The 12,186-nt window shown below is 57.4% G+C and overlaps 1 protein-coding gene across 2 annotated transcripts in view; it reads right to left on the bottom strand.

The window, feature by feature from the left end:
- ZNF385C (zinc finger protein 385C) overlaps nt 1–12,186 on the bottom strand; it is an 80,691-nt gene that overhangs the window by 40,641 nt on the left and 27,864 nt on the right. The window lies entirely within an intron of this gene.

The raw sequence follows: 12,186 nt of genomic DNA, 5'->3' as shown, positions 1-12,186 counted from the left end.
TCATTAATCCCAGCTCCTGTGCAAAGGCTCAGCTATAAACCGCGATGGAAACTTCTCCATTAAGGGCTGTTGCAGGGTAAAGCATTAAAAACATTATTTCCCCCTTATTTTGGTAAGGATCCACCTCAAAAAAGCAGCTTAACATCGCTTACACGTGTATGCTTTAAATTCTCGCCGTTTAACACCAAGGCCACGATAACCACTGCCTGTGCGTCACCGTGGAGGATGGCCACCATGTCCCCAGGTCTGGGGATGTTAAATAGGGGCTGCTCGATGGATTGTCACCCTCTGAGGGGACGGGGCTGGACGCCCGCGAGGAGCACCAAGGACAAGCAACTGCTTGAATAAAGGAACTGCCACGGGCAGGGCTGCAGGAGAGCTGGGACCTCGCTCGCTCATGGCTGCTGCCTCCCACGTTAATCATCTTTCACAGGGAGATGTCTAATTACAAAGGCATCCAGGACAGGTCTGCAAATAGGGTGGAGAAACTGGATGACCTAAAAATATTTAATTATCAGGAAAAAAGGTTGGAAACGACACCTGTAAATAGTTTCAGAGAGAGCGCAATATTTTCCATCTAATTTAGGAGGGCCCTCCTGGAAGAAAGAGGGCAGAGGATTTCACCTGCAAGCACATTTCAGCGCATGACGAAACCCTTCACACACCACTGAGCCGCGGGCACACACGCACGGATCACAATCCTGGTGCTTTGTTTGAAATCCTGAGCTCGCCCGGCACTGCTGGGAAGGATGCCTGGAGCCCACCCCGGCACGAAGGCGCCGGGGGCTGTCAGCGCCGAGCCCACGCGGCACCTGACCTCTAATAATCGGCATCAACAGCAGCACGACAGCTTGGAAATGGGTTTTGTGGAAGGAATTTCCTTGGAAAGAGGAAGAGGTTTAGTCTCCGCTAACTGGAGAAGCTTGCACAGCCACGTGGAAGCCCATGCCCTCCGAAAGCTGCCTGAGCCCCCCGGCTGCGACCCCCAGGAGCGATGCCCAGCACATCAGCCACGGTTCGCCCCTTCGCCGGGTCTCCAGCCCTGGCATGGCTGATGCCAGAGGCAGAACCTCGGCAGCTCCGGCCACACAGCATCCGACATGGCCCAGCACTGTCACCCCCTTCCCATGGCCAAGGGCTGCCCCACACAGCAGCCAGGGCAGCTGCCTTCCTCCTCCCTCCTCCTCCTCCTGGCTGGAGGGTGAAAAGCGCTTGCCATGCTGGTTCCCCCGAGCCCTGTGCCAATTTCCAGGGGGGTCACAGGGCTCCTGAGCCCTCATATCAGCTCAGCAGGGGGTTGGCGTGGCACCCAGGTACCCAAAACCTTCTTGATTCCTAATTAGCCAGGGGATAACACTGGCTCTGGTCTCACCCACAAGGTCCACATGCAGCTCCGTGCCCCTCAGGGCGCTCCAGGGGACCTGCTGGGGACCATGTGTGGCAGCACCGTGGGGACAGGCACACGCTCTGGTGCCACGGCGCAGAGCATGCCAAGATGCTCCCGCTGACACGGCAACGGTGAAATAAATGAAACTATTACTCATAACTCTACGGCTGTAGAAAATATCAAAGGTGAACTGGAGCATTGTGTGTGAGTTTTCAAAAGGCAGCAACAACTCGGAGGCAAGAAAAAGGAAGGAAACCTCGTTTAAGGCGATCGTGCAGTTAAATGCAGCCTGGCTCTAATGGACTATCACGCCTCTCATGCACTAAAAGCAGAGTGGTGGCCGCAGCCCCAGCAGGAGATGCCAAGGAAAAGCCACCGGTCCTTGTGCTGGGGGAAATCTGGCCACGCAGGAGCACACACTGGCCACTCCTGGGCAACCTGCCTGGCACACGCAGGCTTTGCACTGATCCGTTCTCAGCAACACCAGCCATCCCACTGCAAAGGGCAGGTCCCCAGCAGCGCCGTGCTGGAGCGATGCCCCACCGTGCCACGGGGTCCCTGCACAGCCACCCGCTCGGTCCCGGGCAGCAGCGGCCGTGCCTGGCCCTACACAGCCAAAACGTGGGTGCAGAGGCCAGGGTCGGGCTGAGGGAGCCCAGCACCCCGAGCACAGCTCAGCCCCCCGGCTCCTTGCCCCCTGCCCAGGCACAGACCCAACCTCTGCGGCTCGGGCTGTTGCCATTTCTCAGACAGCCAGAATCCAGTTTTCTCCCTCTGCACAACCTCGCCGCGACACCGTGGGGTTATAAAAAGGAGAGATCACTCTGGGAAAGACGGCATAAAGCATGACGAGGGAAGATCATCTCTTCATAGAAAATTCTGTATTGCTTACGACTTACTGTCTGTGAACATAAAACAGTTTAACCAGCCAACCCTAAATCACAGTGACAGCTTTACACTACCCACAAACCTTTGCCTGCCCTTATCCAGCTCAGTCCTACCTACCTCCCCTCCCCATTTGCCTTTTTTATTTTTTTTTTTAAACCCTTACTCCCCCCCCTTTTCTCCCTTCGTGCACAAGCACGCCGAGAAGCAGGCGAACCCGAGGCGCCGTGTCCCCCAGCGATGCCCAGGGTGGGAGGCACGAGCTGCACCCCCAGCCTCACTGTTCACCAAGACCCCAGACAAGCCACCCCCTGGGGTCACTGTCAGCCCTCCCCGGTCCCCCCCCCTGCTCCGTGCAGCCCTGATGCTCTTTGGGACGGTGCCTCGGCAGCCCTCGCACGCACAGCCCGGTGCGACCCGTTTTATCCTGCACCTCTAATCCCCGATGACAGCAGCCGGCGCGGGAGCAGGACGCAGCGGGATGCTTTGCTTCTCTCCCACGCCAGAGCTGGATGGCGGCTGCTCATGGGGCCACCGAGGTCCCACGTGTCCTCACCTCACCCCAGGGATGTTTGAGGACCAAAACATCCCTCCGTGCAAGGGTGCTGGCTGGCTGCGCTCAGGGGGGCACAGCCCACCCCCTCCCGCGGGATGCGGTTGGATCTGATGCCCAGGGTGGCAGCGAGAGCCAGAAGCCGCCTGACCCCGGAGCACCCCCAGCACCGACCCAGCACCTTGCCCCCTGAGCAGGGTTGAGCCCCCCTGGGAAAGGCCCCCCCACTCTCTCAGGACAGGGGTCAGTGGCCGCTAACGAGCTGAGACATGCTCATGGTGCCGCTTTTACCACTTTTTCTCCCCACTTCAAATAAATTCCAGGCTTTCCTCCTCCAAACCTGCTGAGCTGATGCTACATGGGAAACTGTGAAACATTCCGTGGCTGCATGTTTCCCGTTGCTCTTAATCCACTTCTAATTAAGATCACGTGTGAGCTAAGTGGCCATAATACAGTATTGTTGCAACTTGATAGCAAACCACATGGAGGAAAATTACAGCAAAATCCAAGATTAAGCCTATCAGGCTCCCAAAATACAGTGCTTAGGAATAACGTGAGGTGACTTCCTCCTGATTTTGGGAAAAATCGCCACCGCCCGCAGCATCCCCCACATGCAGCACAGCTCAGCTGGCAATGCCCGGTGCAGAGGGCAGCCCTGCCCCCCCCCACGGCCACAGCCCCCCTGCGACCCCACGTCCACAGCACAGAATCATTTCAGTTGGAAAAGACCTTTGAGATCATCAAATCCAACCATTAACCCAGGACTGCCAAGTCCATCGCTAAACCAGATCGCTCCGCACCACGTGGTAAATACCTCCTGGGATACAGGAACGCCCACACACAGTCCCACGGAGAACAAACCCACCCCCCCCCCAGAAGGTTCAGCCCCCCGGTACCCCAAGCTGTGACTGAAGCTGATGGTTTTCCCAGAGCCCATCCCCAGCCGCTCAGCCGGGAACGCTGCGCTGGCTGCTGCGTCTTCCCGGGGCTCAAAGCGCTAAACCCCTTTATCCCAGCTGCCAGAAATGATGGCAGCCTTTTGAAGAGGGTGATTTTAAAAGAAAGAAAGGACCGGGGTGGGAAGCAGCACTTATAATTTAACTGGCACGTTACCGGAGGAGGAATCAGCCTCGTGGCCGAGCACAGGACTGGGTGTTCTCCCCCCGTGATGCCCCATCCTTGGCAGATGAGCTCGGCTCACACCCTCCCCCTGAGAAGCGCCTGGTGAAGGTCGGAGCCATGTCACACTCAGGGGACACTTTGGGGGCTGGCAGGGGGCCAGCAGCCCATCTCCAATAGCCGTGTGCAGCTGGCAGTCGCTTCCCAGGTCTCCCCTTCAAAATGACCCCCGGTCCCTCCCACCACCCATTCCCTCAGCTGGACCATTTGCACCCTCGGCCACGACACCTCTCGCCCTCTTGGGCACGGGTCCGGTTCCCCTGAGACCCCCCTCCCCTTGTTCCCCCTCAATACGCTGAGAAATCACAGCTTGCTCCCCTCCCCTCCCAAACACCCCCGTGGTCGCTGACACCCATGGCACAGACACCGGGCTGCCAGCCCACCTGAAGTTTATACTTGATATATATTATCTAGCTTGTTATCTTTTGGCTTTATCCCTCTTTTTTTAGTTTAAGGCAAACCCCTCCTGCGGGAGGATACAGCCAGAGCATCTGCCCCAAATCCCCATTCCAAGTGGTCCGACCTCCTTTGAGCATCACAAAATAGCCTGCACCAGGCTGTGCTTGCACAAGCAACGTCCAGTAGCTTCTCTGCGTCACTTTTTGGCTGAGAGTTTACATTTTAAGGATCTTCTTAGAAAAAGTGTGTCAGGAAAAAAAAAAAAAGAATCCCTGAAGCCTCTGGCCAGAAGTCAGGGTGCAGAGCAGAGGGGCGGTGAGCTGATGGGGAAGGCACTGCATCGAGAAAATCCTTTCAGCAAAAGTTAACAGCTAATCAATTTATATTTTTTTTTATTATTTGAAGTTACCGACTCAATAAAAATCAGAGATTAATTATGATACAGTTATTAATCCACGATAAGCTGAATAGCTGGGCTTTTCAGAGGGAGAGCAAGTTAATGGGGTATTTTCAGAGGATTTAAAAAGGGAGCAGTTTTCTCCAGATTAATGGGCTGGCACAAGGCTGACGTGCCGAAGGCTCGCACGGCGCCTCTCGCACAGAGCCCACAGGCCTTGCCCACCCCACCCCCCCCTGCAAAATAGCTTTTTTTGGTATAATAAGAGCATTTAGAGGAATGAAGCTTTTCTACCCATCCCCAGTGATGGGGTAGATCTCTGCCCTTCTCACCCCTCGGCAGCGGGGCTGGGGCAGGATCCCTGCTCCCCCCCAGCCCTGCCAGCTCACAGCCCCCAGGAGCCTTGAGGGGTTTCCCTGCGCCCCCCAACAGGGAAAAGACAAGTCTGGGAATAAGCAGAAGGAAGGAAAATACACAATTACACAACCACGCTTCTTCAAGTGACACCTGATCCCACCGAACATCTTTAAGACATGAAGAAAACAGTAAATTTTCCCTCCCTCCCCTCACTGAGATTCCAGGTTATTCAAATCTGATCTGAAAAGCTATTTTTAATCATCTTTGCTTGCAGCTGAAGGGAGCAGCCGAGGCCAACAGAGCAGGAGCACTCCGTATGCTTGTCCTTCGCTAAAGTTACAGAAGCTTAAAATATGAACCCCGCGCCTGTTCGGCCACGGGGTTATCGATCAGCACCCGGGTAGGCGAAGCATCTGTCACAGCTGAATATTAAAGACCCTTTAACACAGAGGGTGGCCAGGGATCTGCTGTTAGGAAGTTCAGGAGAGCCTGACGCGGTGCAACGACATCCCCGGGAGGGACATGCCCAGCTCCTGGTGGGGTGGAATGGGAGCATCCTACACCCAGCCCCTGCCAAACCCTTCCCCACTCACCCACCGCTCCTTTCCATTCCCAGTTGCTCTTTTTCCTGATACCTATAGCTATTCCAGTCAGCCGACCTTATGGTCAGGGGTCTGCTCAGCTGTGCCAAGCGCGTGAGCCCTGTGAGCGCAGCTCCTGAGCCAGCCAGACCCTTCGTTTTCCCTGCTAAATATCTCCCAAAAGTCCCAAAAGTGGGAGAGCAACAAACCACTGCAGGAATTGCAGGGGAAGCCAGAAAAAAAACCTGACTTTCGCCCCCCCTGCAGCATCACTGCTGCAGCTCCCTGCGGGCTGCTGAGGCTGGTCACGGGTGGGGGCTCCTGGCAAGGACCGACACGGAGCCGGGCACGTTCCCACCGCGCCTGCCCCAGCTTCGAGGACATCCCAGCCCCGGCCCAGCTGGCGACGTGGCTGTTGCACCCCGATTAGTCCCCAATTAGACTCTAATCCTGCATGTTTGTATATTGTTTAAATCAATACACTGGATTTTATTGCAGACAAAGCGCCACCGAGCATCGCCCTGTTTATTAAAGACAATTAAAGGATTCCGTGCATAACATGAAATTGAAAAAAAATTAGATTGGCACCCATTTTCTTGGTAATTAACAGCGAAAGAGCACAGACAGCAGAGAGCAGCAGGGGGAAGGCAAGAGGAGGCAGCTGAGCCCTGAGATGCTGGAGCGCACAGAGCAGGATCAGGCAGCAGTGATGCACCCACTGGACCATCCATGGTCAGACACACACACCCCCCCCCAGCTCCCCTCGCGCTGCTGGTCTCCACACCTGGGCACTGATTTCCCAGGTGATGCTCTGGGTTTCAGGCTTGTCTACTGGCAGGGTTATCCCAGCCCAGCAGAGCACGGCTGTGAACTGGTACTCCTCCTTCGGCACAACAGGCTGCAGGGACCCTCCGCTTGCGGGCTGAGGACAGCTCGCCCAGGCCACCGACAGCCTGGGCGATGCCCGGGGGGTGCCAGGCTTCATTCAGTGGTGCAGCACCCCAGGACCCCCCTGCAGCCACAGCCCATCGCTTCTGTCTGGATAAACTAAATTTCACACATGGTGACCCCGTGCCTGCACCACAGGCTGTGACAGAGGAGCCACTTGAGGGGAGTGGGTTCCCCCCCCCAGCACCCAGAAGCAGCTCTGCCTGCTGCCAGAATCGGGGGGTTTTGGCTGGCACCCCCCGTGCAACACAGGATAACTCCCACCGGCAGCTGCCAGCCCCTCCCCGGCTCCTGGCACAGGCTCCCATGGGGTCCCCATGTCCCCTCCTGGGGCCCATCCGCTCCGCTGCGCACCCAGCGATGCTGAAGCTGTCACACCGATTTCTCTGCTCATCTCAAACCCTTCTGCTCTGCAAACACGCACAGACAGACATTTCGGCGGCTAATTGGGGAAACCGGACTCTTTCCCTTCGCGAGGAGCCGTTATTTCAGTGCTGCGCTGCCAAGCGGGTGGGGATGGCAGCGCCCGGAGCCCCAGTGTGAGCACTGGGATGGCACTGGGCAGCCCTGGAGAGGGTCTGGGTACAGAACACCATGGGGGCATGCGGAGAAGAGGAAGACTTTGTGACATGGATTAACACCGGGGCACAGCTGGCTCTGGGTGTTTTGACCCAACGGTGCCCACCCAACCACAGCACTGGGTTTGGGGGAGAAACCTGGCAGCCCCCAGGGCTGGGAAAGGTGGTTTGAGGTGGGCTTGGGGCTGGCGTAGACCCTCCTGGCATGGGAGATGCCTAGGCAGGGTGTCCTTCCCACCGCCCCTGGCCAAGGGGGACATGAGCTGCTGTCAGCTCGGATCTGCCCGGGAAGCCGGGAGATTCCTGCTCCAAAGGCGAGAGCTTCCCGCTGCCTTTCAGTGAGATGGGAGCTGACAGGGCCCAGGGACACCAGCTCCGGCAGCCGGGCAGCACGAGCTGCTCTCTACATCCCGTGACTTTTTCGGGACACTGGTGGAAGGGCCTTTTTGGGGAGCAGTGGACAGCAAGGGTGTAAATTCCTGAAACGCGCCAGCCTAGCCCATCCTGTGATGGGCAGCCCCTGAGATCATCCAGGAGGAAAAGGGAAGGCAGCAAACCCTCGTCCCCTGTCCCCTGCCCTCACCAGCACTTTGTGCTGGCACTGCAGCCACCGCTCCCTGTTTCAGGGTGGCACAGCTCCTTCTGCTCCTTTGCCACCAGAACGGGGAGGGTGGTTTTTTCCATCTGCTGGCTGGGGGTGCACGAGGACACCAAGAGCAAACTGAGCTCACTTGGGCACCCTTGAAAAATCACAGGCAGTAATTAAATCACTCTTGACCCAGTTGGATTTGGACTGGCATCTGCAACAGGGAAACATCTTTCATCTGTGGACATCCCTGTATCTAATTGTCGCCTGCGCTGCAATTCAACAGGAGACAACGGAAATCTATGATTTGCCATGCAAGAAAATGCCTAATGAACAATAATTTGTTTTTAAGTTTGGGGGAGGGGGTGGGGTCTTCCTGGCATAGAGCTAATAAATTGTAATGATACTGATTAGCACATCTGTTTGCCAGCTAAGCTCCTCCACAGCTTCGTTCCTCCAAACGCAAGCGATTACAGCTTTGCAGAAATAACTGATCAGAGAAGCCAGAGGGGAAACGGGGAAGATCGAGCAGCGTCTGCGGAAGCTGCCTTTGATGTAGCTGTAGATGTCAGTGCGAGACAGAGATTCCAGCTCAGCAGAATATCCCGTCTTTGTTTAACTCAATTATTTTGTTTAATCTATTGCCTTTAAAAACACCCCCTTCTCCTGAGGCTGCCCCAGCGCTGACACGCTATCAGCCCCATGTTAGCCTGCCCGCTCCGTGGGTTGTGCCGGGCTGAGCCCGTCACCAGAGCCGGCATCTTGGCCAGGAGCTGCCTGAGAAGGTGCTCCCAAAGGTGCTGGTTTGGCAGGTGAAGGGCTCCAAGAGGGGTGTGATGGGTCCCCCCAGCACCCAGCTTCGTCCAAGCAACCGTCACCCTCCCACCCACGCTGCAGCCCAGGCGCCTTTCCAGCCTTGTCCTGAGCTCCCCTGGGCAAGGCAGAACGGGCTGGTCCCCTCTCGGCAGCTGTGGATGGCTGGGGTGGGGGTGGGGGCTCAGCCCCTCTCCCAGCACTGGTGACACGGGGCTGGGTGGCACCGAGCACCCACAGTGCCATCGGTGTGACCGGCGCAAAGGGGACATGGGCGTCGTGTCAGCCGGTTCCCAGCCCTAATTTGTGATCGGCGGCCACGTGCCCCCCCCAGCTCATCCCTCAGGAGGCCGGGAAAGGCTCCCCGTGACAAAGCTGGCAATGACATTTTTAACCAAAAGCGTGGGGGACAAGGTCGGCTCCGGAGGAGCGGGGCAGGCTGTGGCAGGAGCAGCATCCTGCATGGGCGCAGCTTCCCCACTGCTGCGGTGGGGGCAGGAGGGGTGGGCAGCCGAGGGGAGCAGATGCCGCCTGCGATTTCCCCACATAAGCAAATTGCAGCCCTGCACAAGCAGAAGCTGACTTCACCTTGAACGCCAGAGCAAAGCGTGCGTGAGGCTGCCAGCGCAGCAAAGCCCCGAGGGCTCTGGCTGTCTGCTGGAGCCCTGGACGCTGGCAGAGGTCAGGGATGATGCAGAAGTACAAAGAGCATACTTGTACGCTCTGAGATTCTTTGGCTCGGTAGGGAACACATCCCTGGACAGCCTCCCATCGAGCCACAACCGGGTCCAGGGGGAGAATCTGGAAGTTGCAGGCTGGAATTTATGAGCCCTGTTCCCATTAAAATAGCAAGCAATATTTCCATCTGTCAGTAAAGGAGGATAAACAGAGCCGCTCATTTGCATATCCCAGGCCCTGCTCAAACCAAACCACCACCAGGGAGGGCAGGAGTTGGCATTCAGACCACCACTGCCATGCTAGGAATTTATGGCTCCAGCCTGCCCCGTCTTTAGCAAGAGCAGGAGCAGGTATTTATACAGGCTGATCCCCAGGGGTCTGCCAAGGCCAGGGCACTGCGGCCAGGGCAGTGGCAGCGCCCGCCCGGCTGCCCACCCTCTTGGTGTGCTGGGGACAAGCATCCTCCTGACCCGCCTGCGAGCCGGGTCCTGCCACCACTGACCTGAGGAAACTCAGTGTTCAGCGAGATGGAAAGTGCTGGAGGGGAGCACGGGTCCAAGTTCGCATCCAGGACCCTGCACACACCCCCTCCCCCCGCAGATGTGTCAGGAGCCACCAGTGAGCCCAGCAGCGAAGGCACCGGCACCGAGCTGGGCCACCCTGGTACCCCCAGTGAGCACGGTGCGTGTGGGACACGCTGCTGCGATCACCCACCCCCCTAACCAGGGCTGGGGGGAGTGGGGAGGGGGGCAGACACTGCAGGTTTTACCACCCTGCAACCCGCTGCTGCTTTGCTGTTTGCAAAAGCCTTGCAGGTTTGTTTGCCAGCCCTTCTGATGTTATTAAACAAACATTGCCTGACAAAATTGGCACCGGACTCCAGCCCCCCACGGCTCTTCAGCAGAGCAGGATAGCACGCCGGGGGGCTGCCGGGCGCAGGGGGCTCGGGAGTGATGGGTCAGCACCAAACACGCCAGGTTTTAAAGAATTCCAGCACATTCCTGCCCTTTCCCTATCCGTCAACTCCTTGTTATCCTCACACCAGATAAAGGCATCAATTAACTACAAAGTGCTTTGGAGACCTCAGCTCATTAATCCCACCTGTAATTGGTCTGTCAGGAAAGGAGGGCAGCTGCCAAGCTGGGGGGCTGTGCCCGGACCCCCTGTGACCCCTGCTCCCTGCAGAGCAGCCGCAGGGTGCGCAGCCAGCAACACCCTCCTCAAATGCAGCAGGGTCTGGGGGAAGCACCGGCCCCTTTGCCCCCCAGGGGACACCAGCTCCGGGCACAGGTGTCCTCACCAGCCTCAGGAAGGAGCGATTCCCTGGATTTGCTGCTTAACCCCACACAAACCCTCGCAGCCGAGCGGCTCGGGCAGAGCTGGTCAACCGTTGTTGCAGGGTGACGTTTCTGGGCACATTTCCCTGCTTTTATGCAAGAGAAAATCTGCTGCAGTCAGCTGTACGGGGCCCAGCCAGGTGAAGGCTAACAGATTGCACAGGGGGCAAGTGAGTCCTTGCCCTCGCACGAGCTCCCACCCGGCGGCACAGCGCCCGCCGTGCACCAGCATCCCTGCGGTGGCTGGCAGGCGAGGGGCTGGGACCACCCACCCAACCCCGGGGACAAGCACCAGCCCTTCTCGCCTGCTCAGAAAGTGCCCCCCAAGGACTAAGGGGGGGAAGGCAGAGACTCGGTTAGTCGGCTCAGCGCAACACGGATCCCCTCGGTGCTTTTCAGCAGGGTTCTCCTTGCTCACGCTGCAGCCTGACAACTAGTCAACACGCGGCTCTGCACCTCCCGGAGCTGCAAACATGGAGTGGACGTCGAGCCCGCCTGGAGGGATGATGCTGGGCTGCTCTCTTGCCAGCCGTAACACAGCTGAGGTGTTTTATAATAATTAGATGATTAACAGGAGCTCCACCGCCCAAAGGAGGAGAAACCATCCACAACTTGCAGCAGCCCCGGAGCGTTACACCCCCAGCGTCGCATCGTGTGGATGATCAGCAAGTAACACAGGCCACTGAGCGCGTCACCCCCGGGAGCTCAGACACTCAGGGGCATCCCAAAACCCACATTTGTGCCTCCTAATGATGCAGTGCCCGAGGTCCAGCGCACTCAGCCCATCACCTAAACGCTTGGTGAAAGAAAACCACCGACCTTAAAACATCTTGTCAAGGGCAAGCACGGAGCTGTCTCGGCTGCCACTTCTGCTAAGTGGCTTTTGTGATAAACATCAGTCTCTAAAAGGAAAACAAAACCTGCCCTTGTTGCAACACTGGTGCTTTCCTTCTCACTGGAACAGATCGACCCTGTTAAACACACGGACCCCAGGCGGCGCAGCTCGTCTGATTTGTGTAAGGCTCTTCAAGCGTCGGTGTCGCAGCAGACGATATCCCAGCGCTCGCTGGGACCTCAGCGAGCTGAGGGCTGGCAACAGCTCCCCTTGCACAACGGACCCAGGGCCGTGACCCCCCCCCGTGCAAACACACCATGGGAGCCCTCCCCTTGCAAAGCAGCAAGATTCCCACCCCCCACCGGCACAACGGGACAATTTGCCAAGGACGTTACGTGTCAAAGGGCCAGTGGGACCCACAGAGCTACGTAGCGCCGCAGTACCTGAGCACAGGGCACGGCAGGTCAACAGGGGTTGCCAGTGCTGAGCACCCCAACAGAAAAACAGAGGTGAAGTTTCAGAAGATCACACTTTCCAACAAAACTCCAACTCCATATTTGAAAACGTCACTTGAGAGCTTTTGAGAAGTCCATCCGTAACCCTCAGCACCAAAATCTAAGCAGCATTTCGAGACAACAACAGCCAAACTCAGCACAGCTCCAGGAGATGTGCA

This window comes from Falco naumanni, chromosome 18 (assembly GCF_017639655.2).
Source record: "Falco naumanni isolate bFalNau1 chromosome 18, bFalNau1.pat, whole genome shotgun sequence".
Lineage (NCBI taxonomy): Eukaryota > Metazoa > Chordata > Aves > Falconiformes > Falconidae > Falco > Falco naumanni.
Note: the sequence above shows the minus strand (reverse complement) of the source record. Positions and strands in the feature narration are given on the sequence as shown.